This window comes from Molothrus ater, chromosome 5, assembly GCF_012460135.2.
Source record: "Molothrus ater isolate BHLD 08-10-18 breed brown headed cowbird chromosome 5, BPBGC_Mater_1.1, whole genome shotgun sequence".
NCBI classification, from domain to species: domain Eukaryota; kingdom Metazoa; phylum Chordata; class Aves; order Passeriformes; family Icteridae; genus Molothrus; species Molothrus ater.
In genome coordinates this window covers 72532405-72537682 of record NC_050482.2, presented here as the reverse complement: position 1 = coordinate 72537682, position 5278 = coordinate 72532405, and positions in this window count along the sequence as shown.

The window sequence follows — 5278 nt, the reverse complement described above, 5'->3', positions numbered from 1 at the left end:
CCGTTGGTATATTTTGTGATGATTTTGCTTTCCCCAGGTTTGGGAACTCTTGCTACAGAATAGCCAGGAGTTCTTAAAGGGTTTTGGCAGGTGCCCATATGCATGCCTCTCCATGGGATTGACAATGCAGCTAAAAATAAATATCTTGAGCCAGCATTTGCCTTGCACCAAGTGAACTGTTAACAGTTTTGCACATTCAACAGGCTTGGTCATTGTCTGCTGAAATTTAGTGGGAGACAGGAATTGGATGGATTGTGGCTGTCAGGAGGGATCACTGCCACCAAGGAAGAGGAGGAAAGCATGCAAAATTAGGGCTGCACTGGAGTTCAATTTATGCCTCATAAGTGCTGTTTTACCTCTGGGGGACCATTTTATAGGCTGATCCATGATGCTGGAAGTAAGCTCTGCATCCAGGGCTTCCACCCACAGGAGAGGTCTCCAAACTCACCCCAAAGTGGGCCCAGCGTTTATAGGCACAAACCAGCACGTCCAAGTGGCTGGATTGTATTTTATCACAGAAACTCCTGGAGCTGATGGCACACTTCACAACACAGGGACCAGGGCTCGGCCAGGGCCCCGCCTTGGCTGGGAGGGTTCCCCATGAAATACCCCATAAAATACCCTACAGCCAAGTCTGTGCTCATGTCAGTTGGGAAAGATCCTTGAAATGCTGTGTTTCTTGCAGATAACTGCACAGGGTTACGTGCAAGTCTCTAAAGCAGTCGGTTTGGTGTTAAGCAGAGAGCTCCAGCCTCTCAGTCATGGATTTTTAGCTAAATAATACTGATGGTGTCAGCCACGTATTGCCCAGGGTGCATCTTGTAAGGCAGCTCTGGCCGAGGCCTGCTGCTCATCCTCAGCCTCAGCACATCCCCAGGGCCAGTTAAAACCATGGCTTTTACTCCTCATCCCCAGGGCCAGTTAGAAGCGTGGCTTTTACTTCTCCTCCTTCTTTTCTGTGGATCCTTTATCCCCCAGTGCTGTGGGAAATAAAGCAGGATGACAGACTCCAGCACTTACCCGCAGGTGGCAATGGAGCTGCAGGCTGTGTCTCATTGTTGGAGAAGCTTTTTCAAGACAGCTCTTTTCTGTAGTGCAGCATGTCATACATTGAGTTAAACAGGAAAAAGGGTATTCTTTTATCTCTCAATGAGTTGCAGCCAAGATCTGTAATTGCCTTGCTCTTAATGTTGCATAACTGTTAGCAAGACTCAAGCCAAGCATTAATGAATTTCATCAGAACTTCATTTTTTAATGAGCATCATTAATCATTAGTCATGCATGCTACAACCTACACTTTTCTAAAGTGGGGCTTTGCCAATACTGTTGCACTATAACAACAGCAGCATGTCCTCCCCAGATTTTATCAGTGAAGTAACAAGAAAAGACTGTGGAGAGAGGCAGACACACAAACTTCTATTTGACCTTTTAAATGCTTAAGCTACTCTCTTAAAGTTGTGCTGAAGCTTGAGCTTGTGAGCAGCTGCTGCTGCACTTCTCTCTGGGCTCTGGTGACACTGTGAGAGCTCTGAAGTTGCTCTGAGCTGCAGTGTTGATCCAACCTCTGCACATGGATCCGCTGGGCTCCCCTGGCTCCTAGCACAGAATTCAGTGAAGCTTTGAAGGTAAAACTTGAAAATAAGTTTGGAAAAATGATGTCTAGGGGTCTACTGGCTGGTCTTAACTCTTCTGGACTGTGCAACAGGTTGTGTTGAGAGGCTACAGGAGGAGCAGTGGGCTCCTGGCTGTCCCAGCACACCTGTCCAGATTTAGCAATTCTGGTAATCAGCAAGTGGCAGTGTTTTATCTGCACCAAACTATCTCCAGCTCCTGATGCTTCTTTGCATGAAACAGAGCTGACTTAATTCACCCACCTCTGCAAGTTCAGCTGCTGTGCGGGTGCCAGACTGGTAGAGCTGTAGAGGAAACCAAAGCTTTTCCTTGGTGTGTGTCCTGGGGACTCTCAGCTCCTCCCAGGCAGCCACAGGACAGGAACCAGTGGGCTCAGTGAGCCAGGGCAGGTTCACTTGGACACAGGAAGAGTTTCTGCACCAGAGGTTGTCCAGCAATGGCCCCAGTGAGCCAGGGCAGGTTCACTTGGACACAGGAAGAGCTTCTGCACCAGAGATTGTCCAGCAATGGCCCCAGTGAGCCAGGGCAGGTTCACTTGGACACAGGAGGAGTTTCTGCACCAGAGGTTGTCCAGCAATGGCATGGGCTGCCAAGGGAAGTGCTGGAGTCACCATCCCTGGAAGGGCTCTAGCAGTAACTCCACGAGGCACTTGTGGTTTATTGAGAAGAGGAGCTCAGCCAAAAGGGAGCTCCATGGTCTTCGGGGTCTTTTCCCACCTTCATGGTTCTGTGACTCTGTGTCTGAGCCAAAAGGTGCAGTCTCTCACTGCAGGTTGCTGATTAGAAGTAAGATTTCAGAAACAGGTTAACCAAAGAAAACTGATGAAATTGTGTCTAGTAATTCTGCACTAAGAAAAGCTATTTTCTGTATCTTATGCAGGGAAAGAAGAAACTAGACCAACAAAATGTTTTACTGTGATCTTGACCCTTGTGAGTGCTAATATTTGTGGTTAAAACAGGAATTGTCTGAGGTAGAGCTCAGGTATAGGGGGAAGAGTAAAATTATGGAACCACAGAATCACTGAGGCTGGAAAAGACCAAACCTTGACCAACCACCACCTTGTCAACTAAACTAGAGCACTGGGTGCCAAGTCATTTCCTAATTTATCACAGATAACAGTATTAACAATAGTATCAAGAGGTATTCATATATTGAAATAGGGGATCTTCATTTGCAGGGATCAGAAAGGAGAATGTGCCTCCCTGATGGGAAGAGGAGAAAGGCAAGGGAAGATTTATGGGACGGGTAGTGGAAAAAAGGGATTAATGGAAAGGTGCACTGACCTGGGAGACAGTGGAGGGTTTAAAAGCAGGGACATGGCATGAAAGGGAGCAGCCAAGATGAGGGGAGGAGATATTGAAGAGGTGACAAGCAGATGCCAGCTCTGGTTCCAGGAGCTGGTTTGTGCCTCACTCTCAGCTGAACCTTTCCCAGGGTGCTTGCTGTTAGCCAGAGTGAGCAGGGTTTGTCTCCCACTCTAACCAGGACCCACCATGTGTACATTAAATGCAGTTACAGAAACCAGCTGGCTGGCAAATGTAATTTCCTTGCCACGGGAAACGATCTGAAATTGCAAAATGTTATCCCACTGCCACATTGTTCTGCAAAGAAACACATGGCGTGCAATAAATTCATTTCTTCAAATAATTCCATATTTTATTGAAATATATAATATTCAAGTAATGGATGGCAGATAAAATCTCTGACTTGCACTTCCTAGCTGTTGGCTGTATTTTTTAAATAGAGCAGAAGGAGGACAAGCATCATCCATGTTACAAATGAGCTGATGTGCTTCTTACTTTGTGTGTAAGTATACACACACAGGGAGAGAGAAACTCTTCCAGCCATGGATATAAAGGTAGAAGAAGCTCAGATTCCCATTTTGCATGTAGAGAAGAACATAATAGAAATATGAATTGCAAACCCAGTTCTGCACAGTTAGTTTTGTAGCACGAGCAGGAATTAAACACTGATATTATACTGATCAAGTTTTAATTTCTCTCGTGATGAAATGGTGCTTGCTGAGAGTGAAATGTTTCTACAGAAATGTTCTGTTTGCTGAAAATATCCTGAGGCCTTGGGCAGCGGAGGAGGCACCAGGGAAGCTCTGAAGCAGGAAGGAAAGCAGGTATCCCTCTTGCATCTGTGTCTCCCTGCCACCAGGGCAGTCATTCTAGATCTGCTCTCTTTTTCTATTCCTAAAACAGAGGTTAAAAGCTCACTCTCATTAGATTTAGTACGAAATTTTTTAATTAGAAAGAATTTTGTGAAACCATGTCCAGGACAATGTTTTTAATCCAATCATCCACTTTCAACAACCGTTGACAGCGTTGATAATAAATTCCTGATTTTTGGCATAATTTGATTCAGTTAAAAAATCTTGGCTATCTTCAGATTACTCACCATGTTCAAATAATTGGTGTGTAGACTCCCAGAGATTATAAATGTAGTGGATATTTAAAAAACACTTATTCTGTTCTTTTCTGTGACTCAGGTTAGATAATTTTCCCCTTCTTCTCCTGGGCTGAATCAAAGTAACTTGTGCCTTCAGTAGAGTTTTGATTTGAAGACATTCTGAAAGGATGAGTTTATCATGTTGATAATTACCATGTTTCTACTGTCACCAGTAAAAGAAGTTGCTTCATTTTTCCTCTGCACTTGTCTGCCTTAGACTCCTTTTTCAAACTCTGTCCCTAAAGAGCCCCCAGTAACCTTTTATCCTCATTTTCCCTCATCACTTTTCAGTCTTTGATGGGCAAAGTAACAGAGGGCTCTGAGTGACTTATGCTTTCCTCAGTGATTTTTCCACTCTCCCAGTTGGAGTTGTTGGTGTCAGAGCAGGACTCCACCTCCCTGCACTGGGCTCTCTCAGTAGCTTGCTTGTTTCTGCTTTCCTTGCCTGCTCAGTTATTTATCCACTAAAACCCCTTGGTCCTGTCCTGACACGGCAGGGATGTTTGTGGGGCAGGCTCTGGATTCTCCTGGCTTGGAACAGCTGATATTTGAGTCACAGGTCTCCCAAAGAGATCCCAGCACCCTGTGATGGCCCTGGTCCCTCTGCTGCACTCCTCAGCACCCAGAAACCTTTCACAAGCGTTTTTGTATTTATTTCAGGATCTCAGGTCAGAATATTCAGGGGCACTGGCCGATGAACTATTCCCTTGCATCATATTCTTGACTCCCAGTAAGAATTCACCACTGACACCTATTTTTTGAGATCTGTGAGTTAGCCAGTTTTTAATTAGAGCTCAGCAAAACAATTCTTCTGTAAAAAGAATTCTGTTTGTCAAAGTCCAAATGTTTTGCAAGAACGTGTCAATTTTGACAAATATTTTTAACAAGGAAAAGTCAAAACATTTCATTTTTACTTTCTTGATTTATTTTAATAATATCAAAACATTTTTTTGATATAAGATAAAATTGTTTTGACTTTATCATGTTTTCATTTCATTTCTTTCTATATTAAATTATCTTTAACATGTTTCATATTAAATACACCAGCTAACACATTATAAGAGATGCTCAAATGAGATGGATAAACACTATCCAAATGAATTATTGGAAATATGTTCACTGTTCTAAATTAAATTGAAAGCAAATTTTAATCCATTACTGAATTTTGAAGTCACAAGATTTTGCTCTGAT